Source organism: Arachis hypogaea, chromosome 20 (assembly GCF_003086295.3).
Source record: "Arachis hypogaea cultivar Tifrunner chromosome 20, arahy.Tifrunner.gnm2.J5K5, whole genome shotgun sequence".
NCBI lineage: Eukaryota > Viridiplantae > Streptophyta > Magnoliopsida > Fabales > Fabaceae > Arachis > Arachis hypogaea.
This window is the reverse complement of record NC_092055.1, coordinates 38,361,688-38,376,504: the sequence shown is the minus strand read 5'-3', so window position 1 is coordinate 38,376,504 and position 14,817 is coordinate 38,361,688. Positions and strand designations below refer to the sequence as shown.

The following is a 14,817-nucleotide window of genomic DNA, read 5'->3' as shown; positions in this document are numbered from 1 at the left end:
ATCTTAAGGGTATTAGCCCAGCCAGGTGCATGCATAAGAACCTATTGGAGGATGATGCTAAGCCAGTGGTTCAACTACAGAGGCGGATGAATCCAGCCATGAAGGAGGTGGTGCAGAAAGAGGTTACTAAGTTACTAGAGGCTGGGATTATTTATCCTATTTCTGATAGCCCCTGGGTGAGCCCTGTCCAAGTTGTCCCCAAGAAGGGAGGCATGACAGTGGTTCATAATGAAAAGAATGAACTGGTTCCTACAAGAACAGTTACAGGGTGGCGTATGTGTATTGACTACAAAAGGCTCAATATAGCCACCTGATGAACCGAAATATTCGTATGCCGGTTAGAAATTAGCAATGAATTCAATCGTGAGTATAGTCTAACCAACACGCAAATATCGCATTAAACAATTCTAAAATCTATGACCGAGAGTATTAGTCCCGTGTCGTTCTCCCTAGGAATTGTCTTAGAATGCACATCATTGATTAGGAAGTCTTTTGTGGTTTTGAGAGTTGGTGCTAGAATTCAAGCTATCAAAGATAAACAAGAATTAATTGAGATAAAAGCCTTGGCTAGGAGTAGATATTGGAAGTTCCATCATTATAGTTTCCTTCAATTGTGATAAGAGTTGATTATTGCTTCACTTAGTTAACCCCCTAATAATGGAGGAAAGTCAAGTGAGAGTAATTAACGTGAGTGACAAGTCCTAGTCTCACCCTAGGGAAGTCTAGCTTTAGTGCACTCCAAGTCAATTAGCAATTCACAATTCCTAGTCAACAATTGATATCCACTACTCAAGCATCTCCAATAACTCAATCCCTAAGCCAAGTAAGAGAAATCTACTCCATAGCTAGGGTTGTCATTATCACAAACAATTGGTAGGCAATCATAGAAGACATGATGTAATTGAGAGAAGAAAAGTGAATTAAAGCTATCTAACCCAAACAATCATCAACAATCAAGCAATTGAATAAAATTCCATAATTTATTAATCAAAATTCAAAGTAACAAAATCACAAGTCTAGATCTAAGAGATTGAATAAAAAGAACATTAATTGAGAGTAGAAAAAGATTATATCTACAACTTGTATCAAAGTAAAAGTGAATTAGCAATGGATCTCACCAAGAAATCAAAGGAGAATTGCAATGGAGAAAGTGAAATCCGAGAGAGAAGTTGGAGTTTCTCTCTCTAAAAACAAAATGTAACTAACTATCCAAAAAATATCTAGAATTATCACTAATTGTCCTAACCCCCCTAATCCTTGGTCTTCTTAAGCTTTTCCCTCCAAAATTCTGCTCCAAAATTGGGCCTGGGGTCCCCTGAAATCGCTGGTCACGTTTTCCTTTAAAAAAAATCACGTGCGCACATCGGCGCGTACGCGCACAGTACGCGCACGCGCACGTGGGAATTTTTGTGACCTACGCGCAGGCGTGCAGTGCGTGCGCATCATAGGAAATATAGCCCAGCCATATAAGTGCGCCAGCTTTTCGTTCGGCTCCATTGCGTCGGCTCTGGGGGTACGCATCCGCGCGTACACGTAAGGTACGCGTGCGTGCCCATGTCCAGACTTCAAAAGTTTAATTTATTCCATGCTCCTTCCATTCATGCATGCTTCCTTCACCCCTCTTAGCCATTTTTGTCCTATAACTTCTGAAAGCACTTAACAAACGGATCAAGGCATCGAATGGTAATAGCGGAGGATTTCAATATATCAATTTTGATGCAAAAGAAGCATGTTTTCATCTATAAGGCAAAGTTAGGGAAAGAACACAAAATCATGCAGTTTTATGTGAATAAGTGTGGAAGATCATTGATAAAACCCTTAAAATCTACACATGATAAACCCTAAAAACGGGGTTTTTCACCAGCAAAAAGGATCATTTTCCTTTACCATTCATAGACCAGATGCTAGAGAGACTAGCAGGTCATGAATACTACTGCTTTTTGGATGGCTATTTAGGTTACAACCAAATTGCAGTAGATCCTCAGGACTAAGAGAAAACAACATTCACATGTCCATCTGGAGTATTTGCCTACAGAAGGATGCCATTTGGTCTGTGTAATGCACCTACAACCTTTCAGAGGTGCATGCTCTCTATCTTCTCTAATATGGTAGAAAAATTTCTGAAAGTCTTCATGGATGACTTCTCAGTATTTGGAGACTCATTCAGCTCCTGTCTTGACCATCTAGCACTTGTTCTGAAAAGGTGCCAAGAGACTAACCTAGTTTTAAACTGGGAGAAATGTCACTTTATGGTGACTGAAGGAATTATCCTTGGGCACAGAATTTCGAACAAGGGAATAGAGGTAGATCAATCTAAGGTAGAGGTAATTGAAAAATTACCACCACCTGCCAATGTTAAGGCAATCAAAAGCTTTCTGGGACATGTAGGATTCTATAGGAGGTTTATAAAGGATCTTTCAAAAATTGCAAAATCTCTGAGCACTCTGCTAGCTGCTGATACACTATTTGTCTTTGACACAGAGTGTTTGTAGGCCTTTGAGACTCTGAAAGCTAAGCTGGTCACAGCACCAGTCATTTCTACACCAGACTGGACATTACCATTCGAACTAATGTGTGATGCCAATGACCATGCCATTGGTGCAGTATTAGGACAGAGCCATGACAAGCTTCTGCATGTCATTTATTATGCTAGCCGTGTTTTAAATGACACGTAGAAGAATTATACAACCACAGAAAAGGAGTTGCTTACAGTGGTTTATGCCATTGACAAGTTCAGATCTTATTTAGTAGGATCAAAAGTAATTGTGTCACTGACCATGCTGCTCTAAAATATCTACTCACAAAGCAGGATTCAAAACCCAGACTCATAAGATGGGTGTTGCTTCTGCAAGAGTTTGATATAGAAATAAGAGACAAAAAAGGGACAAAGAACCAAGTAGCTGATCACCTGTCCCGGATGGAACCAGTAGCAGGAGCGTCCCTCCCTCCTACTGAGATCTCTAAAACCTTTCCAGATGAGCAACTCTTTGCCATTCAAGAAGTACCGTGGTTTGCAGACATTGAAAACTATAAAGCTGTGAGATTCATACCCAAAGAGTACAGTAGGCAGCAAACAAAAAAATTGGTTTCTGATGCAAAGTACTACATGTGGGATGAACCATATCTCTTTAAGAGATGTGCAGACAGAATAATCCGTAGATGTGTGCCTAGAGAAGAGGCACAGAAGATCCTATGGCACTGCCATAGATCATAATATGGAGGACATTTCGGAGGTGAGTGAACAGCCACAAAGGTTCTCCAATGTGGCTTCTACTGGCCTACTCTCTATAGAGACTCCCGAGAGTTTGTATGTAACTGTGACAGTTGCCAGAGAGCTGGTAATCTGCCTCACGGTTATGCCATGCCTCAACAAGGGATCTTAGAGATTGAGTTGTTTGATGTATGGGGTATTGACTTCATGTGGCCTTTCCCACCATCATATTCAAAAACTTATATTCTGGTGGCAGTAGACTATGTATCTAAATGGGTAGAGGCAATTGTAACACCCACTAATGATACTAAGACAGTGATGAAGTTCCTCCAGAAGCATATCTTCAGCAGGTTCGGTGTCCCTAGGGTACTGATCAGTGATGGAGGCACTCATGTCTGCAATAAACAGCTTAACTCTGCTCTGATCTGATATGGAATTAACCACAAAGTGGCAACTCCATATCCTCCCCAGCATGATTTGCTCGTCCTCTTCCGCCATGGCTATGAGCTTCTTCTTCACGATGATTTTCCATGTTTTCTTCCATATTTGGTTCAAAGTATTCCTCAAAGTGTTCCTCCTCTTCTTCAGCACCAACTACACGTTTTTCTCTTGCCTCCCTCCTTAGTCTAAGGAAGGTTCTCTCAGGTTCAGAATCAAAGGAAGTTGAAGCCCCGCTTCTTCTCCCTGTCATACAACCAACAAGTACAAGCAAAGAGAATAGGTGCAGAAAGTATATCTGTCAGAATTACTGTTAGTGTGAGTGATGCAATATATCAAACAGTTAGTGAGTTAGTGAAATGAATGGTAAATAACAAAGAAAAACTAAGGGGAAGGGAAGAAGTTAACTAAAACAGAAAGTAAATGACTCAAACAGAAAATTAAATCAAACAAAAATAAAATGCTCAATCTAGTTATCCTCCAATTTAATCATTGTGGATGCACAATCAATCCCCGGCAACGGCGCCATAAACTTGATGCACGGAAAACTTGTCTCGTAACAAATCTCCCTTCGGCAAGTGTACCAAATTTGTCGTCAAGTAAAAACTCACAATAGAGTGAGGTCGAATCCCACAGGAATTGATTGATCAAGCAACTTTAATTAGAGGAATGTTCTAGTTGAGCGAATCCAGAATTTGAGTTGAGAATTGCAGAAAATAAAATGGCGGGAAGGTAAATGGCAGAAAAAGTAAATGCTAGAATTAAAGAACTAAAAGTAAATGACTGAAAGTAAATTGCAGAATTGTAAATGGGAATTGGGGAATTGCTCATAAAAGTAAGTAACAGAAATTGAAGAGAATGGGTAAGATCAGAAATGGGGGGTTCATTGGGCTTAGGAGATGTTGCATTCTCCGGATCAATTTTATTTTCATCTCTTCCTCAATCAATGCACTCATTGATCTCCTTGGCAATCTTAAGTGATCGAATTACAATTTCTTGTAATTCAATCTCTCAAATCTTGATCAATAGCCAATTCCTTGGTCAATTGCTCATGAGAAGAGATGAAGTATAGTCACTGATTATACCACATGCATTTCCTAAATCAAGTGTTGAGAGAATTATAGTCACATATCCATCCAAACCCAATTTGGTCTAGCATGAGAAAGCATTTCTAGCATGATCTCTTCATTCCTCTTTCAAGTTTCAGAAGAGATCCAAGTATGAATAGCTTCTTTTCCAAGATAACTACCCAATTGGATGAAGATCGAAAGCTTTCAAGTAAAATCAAGAGAAAAGATAGAAGAAGAATAATGAAAACTAGTATTGATCCATCAAATTACAACAGAGCTCCCTAACCCAATGAAAGGGGTTTAGTTATCCATAGCTCTGAAAAATGAAAACAAAGATGGAGAATACATGATGATACTAGAAGTGCAGAGAAAGTAAATACAGAGAGTAATTCTATGCCAAGAGGCTCCCTATAATTTCCAACTCTCAAAATAATTCAAAGCTATTTCTATATATACTACTCTTCTGTTCTTCTAGTTGATTCTTCAAGTCTTGGGTATGGGCCTTTGGATCTTGAGTTTGAAGCAGTTTTCTTCTTCATTGGGCTTAGCTTTACTTGCAGAGAGAAAGTGTGAAGTGGGCAGAGACTTTAGCTCAGGACGTTAGTGGCGTTAACGTTCAGTGAAAATATGAGTTCGAGAACGTTAGTGACATTCAACTTTTTCACTAACGTTCCTCACCCAAGTAAGAGCCACGTTAACCTCAACGTTAATGGCACAAACGTTGCCACTAACGTTGCCTCTTTGTCCTTCGCGCACGTTATTGGGACTCAACTTTCCCAATAACGTTGAGAAGCCTCCCCTTTCCCTACGTTAGAGTCAACGTTAATTTAGTTAACGTGGCTCTTGTAACGTAGGCTTGCCAACTTTCGAGAACGTTAGTGACACTTAACATTGTCACTAACGTTCCAATGTGCCCCTTAGCTCCCACGTTAGAGTCCACGTTAACTTGGTTAACGTGGCTTCTAACGTGGCTGTGCTAGCCATCTCCAACGTTAGTGACAATGTTGAATGTCACTAACGTTGGCTCATCATCCTTCTCCTCACGTTAACTTCCACGTTAAATAAGTTAACGTGGGAGTTAACGTGGCTCATTGTGGCTTGTGTTGGCTCCTTCCAACGTTAGTGACAATGTTTGGTGTCACTAACGTTGTCGACAACCTTTCTTCTTCACGTTAACTGCCACGTTAACTAGGTTAACGTGGGAGTTAACGTGGCTTCTTGGGGATAGTGTGTGTTCATCCCAACGTTAGTGACAATGTTTGGTGTCACTAACGTTGTTGACCACCTAGTTTCTTCACGTTAGCTTCCATGTTAACTAGGTTAACGTGGGAGCTAATGTGGCTTTTTGTGACTTGGCCAATGTTAGTGAGAAAGTTGAATGACACTAACGCTGGCTTCTCCTTTTCTTCTTAACGTTAGAGGCCACGTTAACTAAGTTAACGTGGCAACTAACGTGGCCACTTATGAGCTTGGTCCAACGTTAGTGATAATGTTAAGTGTCACTAACGTTGGCTCCATTTCTTTTCTTCCACATTAGAGTTCACGTTAGCTTAGTTAACGTGACTCTTAACGTGGGCAATGATGGCTTCTAGAGCGTTATTGGCAATGACTTTTCTCATTAACTTTGCAAGTTACTCCCATTCCACGTTAGTGTCAACGTTAGTGTAACTAACGTTGCCACTAATGTGGTTCTTCTTTGCTTCCTTTGTCCTGAAATCAAGCAATAAAGTGCATCAAAGTTCTAGTCCAAGTCATGGGAAATGCAACATTAAATTTGTCATTAAATTCATGCAAAATCCTCATGAAATCATGTAAAGTGCACAATGTATGCTTGAATCAAGATGTAAGTGAATATCTACCCAAAACTAGCTTATTTCCTAAGTAAATGCATGAAACTACCCTAAAAACTGTAGAGAAAAGGTCAGTAAAACTGGCCAAAATGCCCTGGCATCACAACACCAAACTTAAAGCTTGCTTGTCCCTAAGCAAGTACTGGAACAAGAGAATGATGAATGGAATGCCAAGAGAAATGAGTCATTCTTGTGGAAGTCATGTCCCTGGTTTTATGGTGGTTTCATGCATAGCAACTTAGGTTCATTCCTTCTCTGGCTTTCAGACCTTTATCATGTCCTAGAACACTCACTTTGATTGCATCCCATGAGACTTTTATTCATTGATCCTTTTGTTGTCATTTCAAGGCTTATTTGTGTTCCTTGGGCTAAGTGCTCTGTAATGGGGCAACTCTTTAAAATAAGCTTTCAGCCAACACTCCCGAACCAGTTGGTTCAAGGTGCTAGGTGTTGAAGCACCCCTAAGGACTTACTTGCTCAAGTCTCTCCCCCATACATACACACCACAGGCACATAGTTTATTTATTTTGTTTTCTTGAGACCTTGGTGTCCAGCACCTCTTTGGGTTACTAAATGCTCTGTATTGAGGGTTATTCTTGATAGTGGACTTTCAGCTGATGATCCCGGGTTAGTTAACCCAAGTTACCAGGTGATAAAGCACCCCAAAGAGCTTATTCATCCAAGTAGATCCCTCACACAGGAGCACCACAGACACATGCCTCAAGATTAAAACCATTGGTGCTTAGCCTTATTGTTTACTTTTTCTTTTATTCCTCAACTTTGATTGTTCTTTCCCTTTTTCTTATTAGGATCTTCTTATTTAGCTAGTCTCATGGGGTGTGTCTCAAGCATAGTATTCATGACAGATAGTTGTCCTCCCACCTTCTGGTTGAACTAACTTAGCTAACTTATGACCACACCATAAACTCATGAACTTACTCCATAGTATGAACTCCTCTCTGGTCTTTAAAAACACTCATTCTCTTTTCATTTGATTTAAAGGGACAAACATACAAGTAAGCAAAGTAAGGGTGCGGTGACATAAAGACTAGCACACAGAGACCTCTTCAACACAAAAACTTAAAAGACAGAATTTAAAAAGGTTCAAACATAACATGGAAGCAAGTTTTTTTTCATACAAGATCTTCCTTATTCAAAGCATAGAAGAAGATGGACCAAAGAAGGAACGTCACCACCTTTTACTCTTGTGGATGCCCATGCTTTCCTCCTCGTTTGTCTTCTTTGTGTCCTCTTGCATTCCCTCGCATCCGTGCCAATCTTGCTTGCTTCCAATCCTCAAGTGCCTTCCTCACTGATTCATGACTCTCTTCCACCTTTTGTCTTTCTTCTCGTGCTAATTCATCCCTCATTTCTTCATACCTTGTGATTCCTGGATTCAATATAGGCAGCTGTCTTACCAAGTAACCGAGCCTGGCTTGAGTATTTATATGATGCCCAGTCTCGCTCAGGTAAACTCCTTCTGCGAATGCCCTTTGCTCATCTAATAGTTCTGCTTGTTCTATCTGTCTTCGATGCATCTCATGTATATGTGCACCTTGATGTGCTTGGATGTTGATTAGCCTCTGGATGGATTTTTGTTGCTCGTTTTGCCTTTGTTCCATCCTGTGGAATGTTTCACCCCATTGTTGCCCTTGACTCAGTTGCTGATCCATCATTTGCTTTTGCCACTCCCCTTGTTGAGTCATCCATCTTGAGAGCGACTCCTCTTGCTGTCCCATCATCTGTAGTTGAAGCTCTCTCTGTGCTCCTTGGCTTTCCAAATATTGTCGAGAGAGTCCATCAATGGCTTCCTGCAATTCGTGCATATCCAAGGTGGCTGGTGCTTGCCCCTCTAAGACTTGTCCTTCCACTACTTGAGGGGCTGTCCTCTTCCTTTGCTTCCGTTGAGGCAGGGGGGATGCGGTAGCATGCATTCGTCGAACGGTTATTAGAATACCCTCTTTTATCCATACGGGTTCCTCATCTTCAAACACCACCCCAGCTTTCTTGCACAGTTGGTAAATAGTGCTGGGGTAACCTAACGTTCCTCTTGAGTCGCTTTTCTCTGCCATTTTTCTAATGCCTTCTGCTATGAGTTCGTGAACCTTGATTTCTCCTCCTTTGAGTATACAGTGTACCAGTGTGGCTCTCTTGAGATTCACCTCCGAGTTGTTCGCTGCTGGGAGGATGGACCTCCTTACAATTTTGAACCACCCCTTTGCTTCCGGAGTGAGATCTGCTCTCTTGATGAACCTTGGTCTCCTATCTGCATATCTTTCCCAGTCAGCTCCTGGTACACAAATGTCTTGCACAATCTGGTCATGATTAGGGTTGTTGTCCATTCTTGAATGATAACTCTCTTCTTCAAACGGTATGGACCGTAGTTTTAATGCCTTCATGACACTCATGGGACCAAAATCCACAATCTTTCCTCTCACAAAGCTTGTATATGACTCATCTGCCTTATCATATCGGACCGCATTTGCATAAAACTCTCTTATAAGATTCGCATTCACCTTAATGACCGGATCAGTGAGGAGCTCCTATCTTCTCTTTTCTACCTTCTTTGTGATTTCGGGACACTCAGTTTTCCTAACTTGAAATCCCAGCTCATAAATGATCTCCTTATCCACCATCCATCCATATTGCAATGCATGGTGCAAGCTTCTAAATCTCTTTTCATCATACGGGTGTTGCTCCATAGTTTTCTTTCCCTTCCTTCTTTTAGAGCTCGAAGATGCCATGAATGAGGGTTAATGTGTGAAGTTGGCAATGGTGTGGAGACTTTTGGTTGTTTAGGGTTGAGTGCAATGAAGGGAGTGAAGGGGAATCCAAAATGGAGAGGTGTGCAGAGTGGGGTACGGAACAAGGATCACTTATATAGAGAGGTTGCGAGTGAATGGAGGGTGTGGATTGATGGAGTGGTTGTTTGATGGACGGTTGGGGTTGTGCATGGAGAAAGGACAAGGATCATCACTTTATAATGGAGATTGCTCGGTCTTCAAGGGTCCCATCCTTTTCAATGTTGCATGGCAACATTTTCCAATGCTTTCCCTTTTTAGAACAAGTGTGTAGTTTCTCCTCATGAAGTGGCCGAACCCTTCTCATTTAGTTGTCCAATCAATCTCCTTCAATGTTCCTCTCCTTTTCTCTATAAAATAAGAAAAATTAATGTCCTAAAAAGTATTTAAACTTTACGGCTAAACTAATAAAAAAAAGAAAAGATTTTGTTTATTCATGAACTCCAACTAACTAACTAACTGTGTATCCTTATATGCACATTGGTGGCACCATGGGGTGACACCAAACTTAGTTTGGAACACTGTGATGAAAAGTTCTGTTCAAAGCTCCAAGACTAGCATGCTCTCAGTTGCATTCATGCTTTCTTGGCACGCTTTGAACACCAAACTTGTTCTTCACTATATACTGCAATATAAGGATTTCACCAAGTGTTTGTCAAGTTTAGGTTGGAATTCATGAATATTGACTTATTCACTAGTAAAAGCTCATAAAACATGGGTTGCCTCCCATGAAGCACTTCTTTAGCGTCACTAGCTTGACGTTTCTCCTTCATCAGGGAGGTTGATAATGCTTCAAGTCCTCCCCTCTTGCCTTGGACTTATATCCATTGGTTGTATCAATGATCTCTACATGTTCCAAGGAGAGAACTCTATTGATAGTGAAGACCTTAGGTAACTGAGATGGTACAATGGGGAGATTAGGGGGGATATCTGGGAAGTAAGCTGAGATCACTTTATCTCCTGGGGAGAAGTCTTCTGTAGGGATCTTCTTGTTCCTCCACCCCCTTGGTACCTTTTTCTTTGTCCCTTTTGATGTTGCCTTGCTCTTGGTGACTTCTTCTTCTAAGGGAATTTTTTTGTTGTCTTCACATGTCTCTGGTGGTTTAGGTTCCTCCAGCTTTTTCTTGAGTTATAACAACTGCTTATTTCCTTGTTCATTAACCCAGGGCTTTCCCAGATGGGTTGGTTATGCTTCGGTGCTTGCTTCCTCTGTCAGCATCTCATTATGATCTTTGCTTGGTTCTTTGTTTTCTTGGTCTACTTCTTGCGAGAGTTTGAAGACATTAAAGCTGAGTCGTTCATCATGGATCCTCAATATTAGCTCCCCTCGCTCCACATCTATGAGTGCTCTGGCTGTAGCTAGGAATGGTCTTCCCAATATGATTGGGTGAGTGTGACTCTCTTCCATGTCAAAGATGACAAAGTTTATGGGAAGAAAGTATTTTCCAACCTTTAACAACGCGTTTTCCACCACCCCTATTGCTTGTTTTTGAGTTTTGTCAGCCAGCCTGATGACTACATCTGTGGGAAATATCTCATTGATCTGCAGCCTCTTCACCAGGGATAAGGGCATTAAGTTGATGCTTGCTCCCAAATCGCAGAGTGCTCTATCAAACATTGTTTCCCCTATGGCACAGGGGACATGAAAACTCCCTGGATCTTTTCTTTTCGTAGGCAACTGTGGTTGAATGAGGGCACTGCACTCCTTGTTCATCACTATAGTTTGGCCTCCCTTGAGTGAGCTTTTCCTGGGAAGTAGCTCCTTCATATACTTGATGTATGTAGCCATTTGTTGAATAGTCTTGATGAATGGTATGTTGACATACAGAGATGCAAACAAGTCAAGAAATCTTGAGTATATTCTCTTCTCCACAGCACCATTGAGCAGTTGGGAAAAAGGTGCATAGAGTTTCAGCAGCTCCTATTGTGAGATTTCTGGTTCTTGATGATCTTTTTCCTTCTTCTCTACTGAGGTATCTTCAGGTTGTTCTGACAGTTTGCTTGGCCTGTCCTCAATCTCCTTATCACTTATAGTGACCATCTTGCAATCTTCCCATCTTACTTTCTTTGTTTCACTTCTCGGATTCTTCTCTGTGTCACTTGGGAATCCATCTGTGGGTTTGGGAATCTGCTCAGAGAGATACCCCACTTGAGATTCCAACCTCTTGATTGTGTCTCCCTGGTTCTTGAAATTGGCTCGCATTTCCTCCTTGAATGCCTTGTTGTCTTGAATCTCTTTACCTATGTCTTCAAGTAGATTCTCAATCCTTGAGAGTCTGTCATCAAATGATTGTAGATCATGATTAGAAGTGGAAGGCTGAGGTAAGTTATTTTAGTTTTGATGTGGATGTGGAGAGGTGTTGTTATGGGGGTGTTGATATGGTCTAGATGTGAAATGTTAGTGGGCTGCATTGTTGGGATTTGGCCGTCTTTGATCAAGGCTTTGGTCTTGTTGATTTCCCCACCCAAAGTTTGGGTGATTCCTCCATCCAGGGTTGTAGGTCTTGGAGTATAGATCACGGTTTTGCCTAGGTGAATTCCCAATGTAGTTGGCTTGCTCCTGACTACCCTCTGTTTCTTCATTCACTCCTTCTTGGTTTGTTGATGAAGTGGAGATTGCTGCTACTTGGTTCCTCTCCATCTTCTTGGTGAGGTCAGCTAGCTGCTGGGTAATAAGCTTGTTTTGGGCCAGCAGAGCATCTACATTGTTTATCTCCATTACTCCTCTTGTGTTCCCTCTTTCGGAAGAATAGAAGTAGTCATTCTCTGCTACAGTTTCAATGACATCTATGGCCTCCTCAATGGTCTTCTTCTTGTTCAAAGATCCTCCGGATGAATGGTCTACGGCCTTCTTTGACTCATAAGAGAGCCCTTCATAGAAAATGTGCAGCTGCACCCATTCATTGAACATATCTGGTGGACACCTCTTGGTTAGGTCTTTAAACCTCTCACATGCTTCATACAGAGTCTCACCATCTTGTTGCCTGAAAGTTTGGACTTCAGCTCTCAGCCTATTGATTCGTTGAGGGGGGTAAAATCTTGCTAAGAATTTGTTCACCATATCTTCCCAAGTTGTCAAGCTCTCCTTTGAGAAAGACTCCAGCCACTTGGTTGCCTTATCCTTGAGTGAGAATGGAAATAAGAGCAGTCTATAGGCGTCAGGATGAAAACCATTAGACTTCACTGTGTCACATATTCTCAGGAAGGTGGTTAGATGTTAATTGGGGTCTTCTTGGACACTTCCTCCGAACGAACAGTTGTTCTGAACAAGGGTGATGAGCTGTGGTTTTAGTTCAAAATTGTTGGCGTGGATGGTTGGCTTTTGAATGCTACTTCCACAGTTTCCCAGGTTTGGATTGATGTAAGAGCCTAAAACTCTTCTATCCTCCCCAGCATGATTTGCTCGTCCTCTTCCGCCATGGCTGTGAGCTTCTTCTTCACGATGATTTTCCATGTTTTCTTCCATATTTGGTTCAAAGTATTCCTCAAAGTGTTCCTCCTCTTCTTCAGCACCAACTACACGTTTTTCTCTTGCCTCCCTCCTTAGTCTAAGGAAGGTTCTCTCAGGTTCAGAATCAAAGGAAGTTGAAGCCCCGCTTCTTCTCCCTGTCATACAACCAACAAGTACAAGCAAAGAGAATAGGTGCAGAAAGTATATCTGTCAGAATTACTGTTAGTGTGAGTGATGCAATATATCAAACAGTTAGTGAGTTAGTGAAATGAATGGTAAATAACAAAGAAAAACTAAGGGGAAGGGAAGAAGTTAACTAAAACAGAAAGTAAATGACTCAAACAGAAAATTAAATCAAACAAAAATAAAATGCTCAATCTAGTTATCCTCCAATTTAATCATTGTGGATGCACAATCAATCCCCGGCAACGGCGCCATAAACTTGATGCACGGAAAACTTGTCTCGTAACAAATCTCCCTTCGGCAAGTGTACCAAATTTGTCGTCAAGTAAAAACTTACAATAGAGTGAGGTCGAATCCCACAGGAATTGATTGATCAAGCAACTTTAATTAGAGGAATGTTCTAGTTGAGCGAATCCAGAATTTGAGTTGAGAATTGCAGAAAATAAAATGGTGGGAAGGTAAATGGCAGAAAAAGTAAATGCTAGAATTAAAGAACTAAAAGTAAATGACTGAAAGTAAATTGCAGAATTGTAAATGGGAATTGGGGAATTGCTCATAAAAGTAAGTAACAGAAATTGAAGAGAATGGGTAAGATCAGAAATGGGGGGTTCATTGGGCTTAGGAGATGTTGCATTCTCTGGATCAATTTTATTTTCATCTCTTCCTCAATCAATGCACTCATTGATCTCCTTGGCAATCTTAAGTGATCGAATTACAATTTCTTGTAATTCAATCTCTCAAATCTTGATCAATAGCCAATTCCTTGGTCAATTGCTCATGAGAAGAGATGAAGTATAGTCACTGATTATACCACATGCATTTCCTAAATCAAGTGTTGAGAGAATTATAGTCACATATCCATCCAAACCCAATTTGGTTCAGTATGAGATAGCATTTCTAGCATGATCTCTTCATTCCTCTTTCAAGGTTCAGAAGAGATCCAAGTATGAATAGCTTCTTTTCCAAGATAACTACCCAATTGGATGAAGATCGAAAGCTTTCAAGTAAAATCAAGAGAAAAGATAGAAGAAGAATAATGAAAACTAGTATTAATCCATCAAATTACAACAGAGCTCCCTAACCCAATGAAAGGGGTTTAGTTGTTCATAGCTCTGGAAAATAAAAACAAAGATGGAGAATACATGATGATACTAGAAGTGCAGAGAAAGTAAATACAGAGAGTAATTCTATGCCAAGAGGCTTCCTATAATTTCCAACTCTCAAAATAATTCAAAGCTACTCCTATATATACTACTCTTCTGTTCTTCTAGTTGATTCTTCAAGTCTTGGATATGGGCCTTTGGATCTTGAGTTTGAAGCAGTTTTCTTCTTCATTGGGCTTAGCTTTACTTGCAGAGAGAAAGTGTGAAGTGGGCAGAGACTTTAGCTCAGGACGTTAGTGGCGTTAACGTTCAGTGAAAATATGAGTTCGAGAACGTTAGTGACATTCAACTTTTTCACTAACGTTCCTCACCCAAGTAAGAGCCACGTTAACCTCAACGTTAATGGTACAAACGTTGCCATTAACGTTGCCTCTTTGTCCTTCACGCACATTATTGGGACTCAACTTTCCCAATAACGTTGAGAAGCCTCCCCCTTCCCTACGTTAGAGTCCACGTTAATTTAGTTAACGTGGCTCTTGTAACGTAGGCTTGCCAACCTTCAAGAATGTTAGTGACACTTAACATTGTCACTAACGTTCCAATGTGCCCCTTAGCTCCCACGTTAGAGTCCACGTTAACTAGGTTAACGTGGCTTCTAACGTGGCTGTGCTAGCTATCTCCAACGTTAGTGACAATGTTGAATGGCACTA

The 14,817-nt window shown here is 40.9% G+C and overlaps 1 non-coding gene across 1 annotated transcript; it reads left to right on the top strand.

The window, feature by feature from the left end:
* The first annotated feature begins 12,276 nt into the window (after positions 1-12,276).
* Positions 12,277-12,383, top strand: LOC112788074 (small nucleolar RNA R71). Its single transcript, XR_003195455.1, has one exon. It is a non-coding gene; the product is annotated as a small nucleolar RNA R71 (small nucleolar RNA).
* Positions 12,384-14,817: the final 2,434 nt, after the last annotated feature.